Source organism: Melanerpes formicivorus, unplaced genomic scaffold (genome assembly GCF_026170545.1).
Source record: "Melanerpes formicivorus ecotype bairdi unplaced genomic scaffold, bMelFor1.0.p_v2 SCAF_30, whole genome shotgun sequence".
Taxonomy (NCBI): Eukaryota; Metazoa; Chordata; class Aves; order Piciformes; family Picidae; genus Melanerpes; species Melanerpes formicivorus.
Window position 1 is genome coordinate 6,683,490 of NW_027142382.1, and position 12,407 is coordinate 6,695,896.

General features: G+C 45.1%; 1 protein-coding gene across 4 annotated transcripts in view; it reads left to right on the top strand.

Moving 5' to 3' along the window:
* Positions 1–780: 780 nt before the first annotated feature.
* The window catches only part of LOC137449545 (myelin-oligodendrocyte glycoprotein-like), a 42,752-nt gene continuing 31,125 nt past the window's right edge, over positions 781–12,407 (top strand). For 2 of the 4 annotated variants that reach the window (XM_068155155.1, XM_068155151.1), the window contains exon 1: positions 781–864. The gene's annotated coding sequence lies outside the window, so the exon portion shown is untranslated. The remainder of the gene's footprint in view (positions 865–12,407) is intronic. The other 2 variants (XM_068155153.1, XM_068155154.1) reach the window with 2 other exon arrangements.

A 12,407-nucleotide genomic window follows, 5' to 3' on the forward strand; every position in this document is an offset into this window, starting at 1 on the left:
GCCAGGAAGGGGTTGGTCTCTTCTCTCAGGCAACCAGCACCAGAACAAGGGGACACAGTCTCAAGCTGCACCAGGGGAAGTTTAGGCTGAAGGTGAGGAGAAAGTTCTTCACCAAGAGAGTCATTAGTCATTGGAATGTGCTGCCCAGGGACGTGGTGGAGTCCCCATCCCTGGAGGCGTTCAAGAGGAGATTGGATGTGGTACTCGGTGCCATGGTCTAGTCATGAGGTCTTGGGTGATAGGTTGGACTTGATGATCTTTGAGGTCTCTTCCAACCTTGATGATACTGTGAGTTTTGGGTTTTGGTTGGTTGGTTTGGGTTTGGTTTGTTTGTAGGGGCTTGGGGATTGGTTTGTTTTTGTTTGGTTTTGCTTTTATACTTTTTCTAAAGGAAAGAACCAAGCAAAATTTCAAGTGCCTGCTTAAGCTAAGAGACAAGAGTGACTTCAGAAGCATTACCAAAATCCTTACTCTGAACATCTGTGAGTGGTACATTCATGCAAAGAAATGCTTCTCGACAGGCACATGTTTTAATCTCCTGGAAAGGACTGCAACGCTAGAACACTGCATCATCACAAATGGCTCAAGTTTGGGAAAAGAGATGAAACATTAAACATTCCTTAGCTTTTTTTCTACTGGTAAAGTGGTAGACAGCAAGTCCTTAAGTCAACTGAGCACAGTATAGTGAGAACCATCAGTAAGTCCTCTTGTTCCTCAGCTAGCCAAGAAACACAGCCCTTGTTGTCTGAGTCATTGCTGCACATCCTGCCCTGCACCAGCATTTCCTCATTCAAGGCAGCAGTTCCTCAGCAGTGTGTTTGAATCTCAGCACATTCAGACGAGAAACTGAGAGATTCCACGTAGGTAAGTGAGAGATCCAAGTTTTCTATCTTGTACTAAAAAGTGCTAAAACTGCAGTATCTGGGCTATGAGTTGTTGCCTAAAGTCTTTTAGAATTGCTTCAGATGTGGACATGGGGAAAATGAAAAAGAAAGCTGGGTTTGGTTTGACGGTTTTTCTTCATTGTAAGTGGCAGCTTGCTGGAGAGAAAAAAAAAAATACTGGCTGAAGCGTTTCCTGGTGAGAACGTTTCAGCTCTGTAACTCCACTCCCCTCACAGCCAGGTGGGGAGCACTTCAGCTGCAAAACGAGAAGTGAGGCTCAGGCTGTCGGTATAACAAAAGGCAGCTTTCACCCGACTCCCCAAAAGGCGCCTCCAACTAATTTTTTAACCACGTACAGCTTTGCCTTTATTTCTACTCCTTAACCTTTTGCTTTTCTTTAGTCCTTAAACTGACACACTGACAGAAATGACCAAATGGTGAGTTGCAGTGCTGAGAACGGGCACATGCACTCGGTGCCTCCACATGCCAGCTGAGTAAGAGAAAAGGCTCAGACAAAACATTCGGCTTACTAGTCACACCAAAAAATGAAACCTTGCTTAACTTCTCAGGCTCTGACTGGTCACTCTTTACAAACTGACAGCCTGTAGCAGCAGCTGCTAAAACCCTTATACAAAGGAGCTGCATTGTACTAAGCAGCACACACACTTAATCAAGGAGTCAGTTACATACTAAACCCCAGGTCTCCATTTGCAGCTAGCGAAGGAATCAAGTATGAGTGAGAAGATAAGGCAAGCAACTGTATAGAAGGATATGACCAAGCAATGAGTCACTATGTTTTCTGTTACAAATTAATGTGGACTTTGGAAAACAAGATAACAAGATACACTTGCCCCTACAATGGCTGCTCCAGAGAGGTGCAAGAGTCACCGTCCCTGGAGGTGCTCAAGAGGGGATTGGATGGGGCACTTGGTGTCATGGTTTAGTAGTCATGAGGTCTTGGGTGAGAGGTTGGACTTGATGACCTTTGAGGTCTTTTCCAACCTTATTGAGTCTATGATATAGGTTTCAGATTAAGTTGTCACCTTTGAGTTTTGATGGAAGGGTTATGTCAGATAAATAATAAACCCACACAGCCACAATGTACATACCAGTCCCTGCAGCAGGGTATTTCATAGAATGGTTTGGGTTGGGAAGGTCTTAAAATCCAATTTCAATACTCCTCTCAGGGACAAGGGCACCTTCCATTAGAACAGGCTGTTCACAGTCCCATCCCAACTGACCTTGAACACCTCCAAGGAGAGGGCATCCATATCCTCTCTGGGCAGCCTGTTTCAGTGCCTCACCACCCTCACAGTAAAGAGCTTCTTCTTTGCATCTAATCTACATCTACTCTCTTTCAGTTTAAAGTCGTTATCCCTTGTCCTGTCACTACAAGCCCTTGTAAAAAGTCCTTCTCCAGCTTTTTTGTAGGCCCCTTTTATATACTGGAAGGCTGCTATAAGGTCTCCTCAGAGACCTTTTTTTTTTTCCAGGCTGAACAATCCCAAATCTCAGCCTCTCCTCATAGGGAAGGTGCTCCAGCCCTATGACCATCTTCATGGCTGTCCTCTGGACTTGCTCCTACAGGTCCATGTCCTTCCTGTGCTGGGGTCCTCAGAGCTGAACATGGTATGCCATGTGGGGTCTTAGGAGAGTGGAGGAGAATCATTCTGGAAAAAGACAAAGCAACTGATAGTATGAAGCCAAATTTCTCATACTTCTGTGTGAGCTTGAAACTCAGGCCCCTCAAGAGCCAACTCATGATGAATAATTTCACCTTTCTGTAGATTAAATTTGACAGAATTAGTTTACCAGTTGACTAAAACTGAATCCTGAGTGAGCAGTGAAAGCTCATAGCTATAGAGGTAGAAAGTAGATTCAGATTGGATGTTAGGAAGAAGTTCTTCCCCATGAGGGTGGTGAGACACTGGAATAGGTTGCCCAGGGAAGTGGTAGAAGCCTCATCCCTGGAGGTTTTTAAGGCCAGGCTGGATGTGGCTCTGAGCAACCTGATCTAGTGTAAGGCATCCCTGCCCATGGCAAGGGAATTGGAACTAGATGATCCTTGAGGTCCCTTCCAACCTTAACAATTCTATGATTCTATGAAATCTCTCATTGAAGACTGAATTTTCAGAGGCATGTAGGGATGCATATACCCTGCAGATATACCTGCACTCAGAGGCTTCCAGTTATTAGTTTCTAGTTCATGTCTCCACATAAGTCTTTAAAATGGCATCTCAGCCCCTTTGGGCACATCTTAACCACATAGTAAGGTGTGGTGCAGAAGTACCTGTGTTAACAGGGTCTGGAGAATTACTGCTGTCTTGGTGCAGTCTTGCACTGGCATGAATTCCCCGTGGTGATGCAGAGCTACTAGTTGTAACTTTCCACCAGGCTTTACAGGGCTCTGCCACTCCTGGTCTGGGAGAGGAGCTCAGACAACTATAGCAAAGAGCTGTGTGGGCATTCTCAGCTGCTCAACCCTGGCCCAAGGCAATCTTATCACCTATGATGTATAGCAAAGGCATACCAGAACTCACACTGGACTGAGTTTCTCAGCTGGGTTTGTTGCTGGGGACAGGAAGAAACGAGAGGTTGGTTTTCACAGTAGGGTTTTGGGGGGTGGGGTATTTTTTTATTATTATTAGGGTATTTTTCCTCTACATTTTCCTTCCTTCTCACAGAGTACTGAACAAACAAAACTGCAGCCACTCCAGCATCACTAAAAGCAATCTCCACTTTATGGTTGTAGCTAGTTACAGATTGACTTGTTCTCTTACCTTCCTTTCTCATTGTCTCTGTATTTTCTAAATCCCCATTTCAACCACCAGGCTTTTCTACTAGTCCTTCCCTCTGCTGGTTGCTGAATTAATCTGTAATAGATTAAAGTGAATTGCTGGTACTCGGACATCATCTTCAAGGAGGTGCCCAATAAGGAAGGAAGAAAACTTCTATCCATTAGTCATTATCTGTTTCATGATGTCTGATGAGTAAGAGAGGAGCAGTAAAGAAAGTTAAGAAAGGAAAGCACAGACTGGAGAAAATATAATCTATTCTTGAAGGACTAGAATATATACAAGTACTAAACCACAGCAGTTTCCCTTTGCTTATTAGCCCCCAAGAATGCAGATTGCTCAAAACAGCTTTGCCTCTCCGGCACAAAGAGTTTACGAACAATAAACACATAGCTAGCTCAAGAACTCCAAGATAGACAATTTTCAGGCATGGAAAACTTGCCCTGAGTTTGTGCATGTTAAGTTATGGTCAGTTTGTGTGTGTTGAATTATGCAACTTCTTACAAGGGATGTGACCATACTCTAACCTAAGATTTGCTAAGATCCCAGAGCCAACTGTCTTAAAGCTGCACTTTTTTTTTTGTTTACTTTTTTTTAATGCCCCATCAGTGGGTTACCACTTTATTTTCACTTTTGCTTTTAAAACAACCACAGGAAAAGAAATTCCCATGGGCACAGGAGAAAACCTTAACCCATCACAGCTTTACTAGTTACAACATAACAGCACATTTGGCCATAGTTACTACTTCAATTTAGCTACTGTCTCACTGTCTCCTAACAGGTTTGTGTAGGAGAGAAGGCCTTGAAACCACATTGTCAGCCTTGTGATTAAACACTGGCAAATGCTCCTCACAGATGATTTGTTTTATCACACCCTCTGGACCCTTTACTCTTAGTGGAAGTGGCTCAATTGTGCTCTTCCAAGCAGGGGACTTGAAAGACAATGAGCAAGCAAGACTTCAAGAGGAGTAAAATGTCATTTTCACAGATCTGCAAAAGCATCAAGAACCAACACCAAAACCTATGACTATATAGGGTCCCTATAGCAATCTAGCCCAGAAAGCAGAATTGTTCTACATACTCAGGCACCAAGCCCACCTACTGAGCAGCCAGCATTAAAGGAGTCTAACAGTAAAGAGCACACAGTAGCATCCTGAGGGAGAGCACCTGCAGGGAATGAAACCACAGGACTCAAGTGTCATTTGCAAGGATTCAACTGTTTTAGTTTCAGTTTCTGCAGTTTACCAAAGATTCCCTCCAAATTCACTACTCTTCTATAAACAAGGAGTGCTGGTGACCGGTGTAATTCAGCTGTTGTTTGGTGTAGCTGACAAGTGCAGCTTTAATAGGAGTGGGGAAGATAGAGAAAACAGGCAAACTGTTCATCTAGGGAACATTAAAGATTTTTTTCATTTCTAAAAACTATTTCTATAACTTGGATTTGCATACAGGTATTTTTTTCTCACACCTCCTTATTATTTGCACACTTGTCTATATTATTTTATTTCACTTAATTTCCATGCAAGTCTGCTGGAAAGAGTAGGTACAATGAGATGAAGAGGACTGCTGTTTGCTTGGGTTTGTGGCTTTTTTTCCCCTCCCCCCCCCAAATTTACAAAGTAAAGTAAGTTAGATAGTTGTAGAGTCCAAATGTATTTCTCAACTCAATGTGTTTGAAGTATAACCTCTTCCCCTCTGGCTTCACAGATGTCATTTCCTAACATCCAAGTTTCCCCATGTTCTACATTACCATGTGCTTAAGTTCCAAACCAGAAGTTTATTGCAAAAGTAAACTTGGTTCAGCTCCATCCTCAGTAATCTTGCCAGAGTGACATCACCTGTCACCACAGCTAGAGCTATCTGAGCTAAAGCCAAGAAGATTCTTGCCATCATTTCTGAAAAGGATCAGATTCTTTTGATATCAGGAATACAAAAACCATCCAGTACTCCCTACGTTTTCCTTGTTGAGGCAGACCAGCTTTACCTTGGTTGTTCTTTATAAAGAATAGATGTACAGGGCCCATGGGGATTTGAAGCATTTTGACTTCTGCACCCTTGCATGCGTGCAAACTAACTGTTTGGCCCATTTGCAGACTGAGCATGTGCCAGCTACCCAGCTTTGGAGGAGCTGGCATTATTTCCCACCCACACCCACTGCCACAAACAAGCAGTGCAAACAATACTCAGCTGCACCCAGAACACACTTATCTTGTAGTTACCACAAACTCTTCCTCCTGAAAGATGACCATTTTGTCTTACCCAAGTGTACTACCCAGAGAAGGACATAGCTCTTAAACTGCTATGATGATGAAGTAATCTGCCTTATGGTTACATTCCTCTGCTCCACCCATCAGAAATACATATTTAGGACTTCCAAATTTGCTGGAGGGGGGGGGGGGGGGGTGGAGGGGGGGGGGTGGAGGAGGGAAGGGAATGCCCAGAAACATTTGTGAAAACCCAAGAAGAAAGAGGAGATGACAACAGGGAGTGTCACCACTTCTCCAGCTGTACTGCATACCCAGCAAGGACCGTTCCATGGTTAATTCACTCCCAAGCACTCTTCACTCAGTCACCCACAGCAACGCTCCTGGCTATTCAGGCTGCACACTAAATTGTCCTTGCAGCTGGTAGAATCACAGCTAGAGTGTGGCTAGCCTGCGCCAAACACTGCACAGCCAGCTGCAGCACCACTAACTGCTGCCCCCTCTGACTCCTGTGCTGCCATGCACTGCTTGTCTGCTGCCACAATGCACAGCAGCAGCTTAAAAACTGGCTCAGACACCTGCACATCCTGCAGCCACTGCACTGCAGATTTTATCTCCAAGATATTTTTGAAAGCAGAGCATGACTTGAGGAATTTGAAGCCCTTTTGTGTTAGGATACGTAGAGTAGAAGCTATTAGAGCTTCTACTGTCTCCTACAGTAAAATTTGTATTTCTTTTTACAGCGTGATTTCATTTATTTATTCATTTAGAGGAAGGAATCTTGCCTAACAAGAAAGATGGCAACATGCATTTCAGAGGAGGGGGCAGGAGAGAGGGGACAGGAGAGAGGGGACAGGAGAGAGGGGACAGGAGAGAGGGGACAGGAGAGAGGGGACAGGAGAGAGGGGACAGGAGAGAGGGGACAGGAGAGAGGGGACAGGAGAGAGGGGACAGGAGAGAGGGGACAGGAGAGAATTAACCAGGTTTGAAAAGACCTTTGAGATCAATAGGAATGACAGCTCTCAAGTGCCCATGTTGTGCTGCATCCTTGTGTTTTCCAAGGCCTCTGCTGGGAGTGAGGGAGGAAAAAAAAATGAAAATAATTACAAAAAACAACAAAAACACCCCCATAACAACAACCAAAACAAATAAACAACAACTTTGAGGTTTCCCTGGGAAAAGTCTCCTCTGAAAGATGGGCTGGGAAAAAACTGCAAAGCAAGAGAATCAGGGGTCAGCATTTCATCTGTGACAAAGATGTAAATCCCTTGCAGATAGCACTCATTTTGCTACCTCCTCCCTCATTTCTTTGCTCCTCCCAGATCAATGAAGCAGAAGAGAGTGTATTCATTTGTCCTAGAGCATCATCTTCCACCCAGTATGCATAGTCTGAGGAAACCAGAGCTCTTGAGCCCACAATTAGGGTCTATTAAAACCAAGGAATGCAGCAGCATCATGCTGAACATAGAATCCCTTTATAGTACCAGGATGTGGCTGCACTACAGTCTGGATAGAACCTTAATATTCTCACACCAGAAGCAAAATACCAAACTAAAGAGCTATCCAAGTTGTACAGCAGGTCTGGCCAGAAGATCTTTGAATTTCTTCATAGAAAACTTCTGTCACAGATTATGCTTCAGAGGAAGTACTTGAAAAATAGGTCACGTAAAGTTTACATAGCTTGAGTGTTTTCTATGAATGATTTCTCTGTTGTGTTCAACTCATAAGCCTCTATTTTAACAGTTACCAGTTAAAGCACAGTACCAATCACACCTAATAATTGTTAGTTAACTCTCCACTAATGTGTCAACAAGGGGAGGAAAATAAAAGCATGCTCCATTACACATTCTCCTGTGCACAAGAAGGGCAGCCAAAATGTTTAATGTCATTTAATAGGGCAAAACAAAATATTTTGTTTGCTTGCATTATAATGACTCCTCAAGATGTTTGGCAGCTGCAAGCACAATGACATATCTAATTAATTAGCTCTTTGCACTTTTCTAGCTGAGGGCAGCATATCCCTTTTCCTATGAGAGTTATGTATGCAGCAGATTACACAGCAAGTCCCAGCCCCAGCTGAAATTAGAAGATGCAGGATGGGTAAGCAGTAGGTGATCTCCATATTCCTGTTAACAAACATCAATCAGTTTGCATTCTCACTGAATGCATCAGCTCTTTTTACTAGTAAGCAAACACAAATGGGAGAGGGAAGTTTCTGTATAGTTTTGATGCCAAGCTTAGTCATTTCTGAGGCCTCATGTCTTGTCATACATTACCACAAATAGTCAGAACTCAGGCCTGGGCCATCTCCACAAGATATGTTTTCATGAAGTGCTAATGGCAAGAGGGTGTGGATTCAAGTAGCCCAGTTGTGGCCAAGGGAGCACATTTCTTGCCAGCAACAGTAGGGAGACTCACAGTTGCTATCTCTATCAAGAATAAAAGCCAATAACACTGCAGGACAAAAATCCTCCTGCCTACAACTTTGTTAGTTATCTCCCTAGAAGTGTCTACTTCCCCAGAAGCTAATGCCAAAGCAGAAAATTCTCTACTCTAGCAGTAACAGCTGTGCATTGAATACTACTGCTTTAAGAAAGTTTGACTGCATCAGAAAAACACTCTTAAGTACTTTGAGACATGAAAGACTGGGCAATTCTTTAATCCTAACAAGATATCCACAAGGTGCCAAAGAATCTACTAAGATGTAGTCCTGTCTCCACACTTTACACATGGGTAAATACTACTTTAAGAGTTTGGCCTATGCTTATAAATGGATCTGTTGCAAGAAATAAGTAAAGTAGGCTTTAAACAAGTGTAACAGGAGGCTTCAGTTAGAGAAACTGGTAGTTGTAGAGTCTGGGTCTCCTCAGAATGCATATGATATGACAGAATGCTAAGATCTTGTCTCTGCCTCAGACTTGGGTGTGCACCTTATCAGATCATTAAAGCAGTGACAATCAGAGAGTTTTCTCTAGGATTTGTGGACAGAGAAATATTTGATAAGACTGGCCTATAGCCACACAGTCATAACATTCTGCTCAGTTAGGAGTGGCCTCTCAAATTATGTTGGTCCTGACATTCTTGAACAAGATATCCGAAGCTGCAGAGTTGTGAGGTGATAGTCTCAGAGATTTCCACTCACACCTTGACCTGTAATATTTTTTGGAACAACATGGCACACTCACCCATTTTATACTGCATCACTCCCACACAACTCCAGCCAAGAGCTTGAAGGATGCCAGAACAGATGTGCCACTGACACCTGCTGTTGTATAGAAGAGCTTGTATAACAGTAAAGACCAAAACAGTAGCCCCAGTTGTCCAGAGCTACTAGATCACAATCAGCAGATCTTCAGTCCTTGCAGAAGAAGCTGCCTGGGGAGGTGGTGGAGTCACCATCACTGGAGGTGTTTAAAAAGAGACTTGATGGGGTGCTTGGTGATGGTTTAGTTGAGTGCAATCACACAGCACTTACAGGATGGCCAAGGAATCACACCCAGTCAGCATGGATTTAGGAAGGGCAGGTCCTGCCTGACCAACCTGATCTCCTATGATCAGGTGACTGCCTGGTGGATGTGGGGAGGCCTGTGGATGTGGTCTACTAGGATCTCAGCAAGGCCATTGACACCTTCCCCCATAGCAAACTGCTGGCCAAGCTGTCAGCCCATGGTTTGGATGGGACACACTGTGTTGGGTTAGGAACTGGCTGGAGGGCTGAGCCCAGAGAGTGGTGGTGAATGGTGCCACAACCAGCTGGCGGCCAGGCACCGGTGGTGTGCCCCAAGGATCAGTGCTGGGCCCCATGCTCTTTAACATCTTTATTGATGATCTGGATGAGGGCATTGAGTCCATCATCAGTAAATTTGCTGATGACACCAAGCTGGGGGCAGGAGTTGATCTGCTGGAGGGTAGAGAGGCTCTGCAGAGGGACCTCGACAGGCTGGACAGATGGGCAGAGTCCAAGGGCAGGAGATTGAACACATCCAAGTGCCAGGTTCTGCACATTGGCCACAGCAACCCCATGCAGAGCTACAGGCTGGGGTCAGAGTGGCTGGAGAGCTCCCAAACAGAGAGGGACCTGGGGGTACTGGTCGATGGTAGGCTGAACATGAGCCTGCAGTGTGCCCAGGCAGCCAGGAGGGCCAATGGCATCCTGGCCTGCATCAGGAGGAGTGTGGCCAGCAGGAGCAGGGAGGTCATTCTGCCCCTGTACACTGCACTGGTTAGGCTGCACCTTGAGTACTGTGTCCAGTTCTGGGCCCCTCAGTTTAGGAAGGAGGTTGACTTGCTGGAGCGTGTCCAGAGAAGGGCAATGAAGTTGGTGAGGGGTTTGGAACACAAGCCCTATGAGGAGAGACTGAGGGAGCTGTGGTTGCTTAGCCTGGATAGGAGAAGACTCAGGGGTGACCTTCTTGCTCTCTACAACTACCTGAAGGGAGGTTGTAGACAGGCAGAGGTTTGTCTCTTCTCCCAGGCAGCCAGCACCAGAACAAGAGGACACAGTCTCAGGCTGCACCAGGGGAGGTTTAGGTTGGATGTTAGGAAGAAGTTCTATACAGAGAGAGTGATTGCCCATTGGAATGGGCTGCCTGGGGAGGTTGTGGAGTCACCATCACTGGAGGTGTTCAGGAGGAGACTTGCTGGGGTGCTTGGTGCTATGGTTTAGTTGTTTACCTGAGTTGGATTGGTTGATAGGTTGGACATGGTGATCTCGAAGGTCTCTTCCAACCTGGTTTATTCTGTTCTATTGGGCCTGGATCAGCCTAGGGAAACAGCCCTGGTGTGAGATGCAGTGTTTCACACGTGTTAGTCAGTGAAAGGGAAAGGACATGTATACAAGGGAGATAAGTGTGCGTGAGGGGAGCAGAAGTGTCACAAGAGTGCTTCAACTGTTCAGACTTCTCAACAGCATAAGTGAAGCTAATTGTTGCTGTTATAGAAAAGAAAGGGCTCAGGCCCCTCTGCCACTACAGAGCAAAGGGAAAGAGTAAGAGATGGGAAGGGGTAAAGATTGTAGAATTGTCATCTCCATCTTCTGCCACTGTATCCTCAAAGCACAGCTGCTAATTCTTCCACCTTGGAGGCTGCTGCTTCCTCAGACTCTAGCTGCTCTTTGCAGACCAGTGTCCCAGGCAGCTGCTTCTGGTGCTTGTTCATTATTTGCAGAACCAGGGTCTCAGTTCAGAGTCTTATCACAAAGGACTAAATCCCTAGAAAATTTGAGATGATTTTACTCTGCACCAGTTAACTGATTGCAAACGCATTTGACTGTATCTATCATCTGTGAGGCTGATCATGTAATCCATTCACAAAGTTTATGTCCTCAACAGAGAAAAGTGAGACCTAGACACAAGGCTACAGGTTAATGCAATGCACTGTTGAATCTGCAAGCCTTATTTGGGGTGTACATTTCACTCTCAACTTCCAGTTTTGGGCTAGTTTTACAATGTATTTTCAACTAAGTTCACCCAAACTTTCACAGGGGGTTTCCTACACTGACAGTGTGGAACTACAGAGGCCAGGGTGATCTTTCACAGCATGCAAACTTGTAGATTTGCACAAGCTGGTCCTCTTTCTTTTCAAGTTGCTACTTAAAAATCCTGTTCAGCATGTCTGACACTAAGAAAGGTTAAGTCTGGTGAGCTCTTGATTACAGAAAAGAGGTGACAACAGTTTCCCACACGTTGCTCTCCTAGTCTGGGTGTAGTTTGTCTTCCTAGCAAGTATCATAGTATCAGTCAGGGTTGGAAGGGACCACAAGGATCATCTAGTTCCAACCCCCCTGCCATGGGCAGGGACACCCCACACTACATCAGCCTGGCCAGAGCCTCATCCAGCCTGCTCTTAAACACCTCCAGGGATGGGGCCCCAACTACCTCCCTGGACAACCCATTCCAGGGTTTCACCACTCTCATGGTGAAGAACCTCCTCCTCACATCCAGCCTGAATCTCCCCACCTCCAGCTTCATTCCATTCCCCCTAGTCCTATCACTACCTGAGATCCTGCGCAGTCCCTCCCCAGCCTTCCTGTAGGCCCCCTTCAGATACTGGAAGGCCACAATTAGGTCACCTCAGAGCCTTCTCTTCTGCAGACTGAACAGCCCCAACTCCTTCAGTCTGTCCTCACAGGAGAGGTGCTCCAGCCCTCTGATCATCCTTGTGGCCCTTCTCTGGACACAGAGTAAGTTGCCTTTATAGTAGAGGTGTATAAAGTTGATCCAGTGGCTTCTTGCTAAGCTACTTCAGGCCCAGAGTCATATCTAAAGTGATGTTCTAGACAAACCTCCTCATGACACTATTGTTCATTACTAAGTGCCCATGAGATGCTATTTACAACACAAGACCTCTGATAGCATTCATAAACTTGGCACCACCTAGTTGCTTTCAGATACTAAATCTCCAGCTTCCTTCCAGCTGAGCCCTACTTTCCGATGACAAGTGTTATCCTCTCTCTTTGGTGGTAAACACAGTAACTGGTGAAAGGGTTAGATGGCTACAGTTGAAGTAAGCTTCCTTTAAGGAAA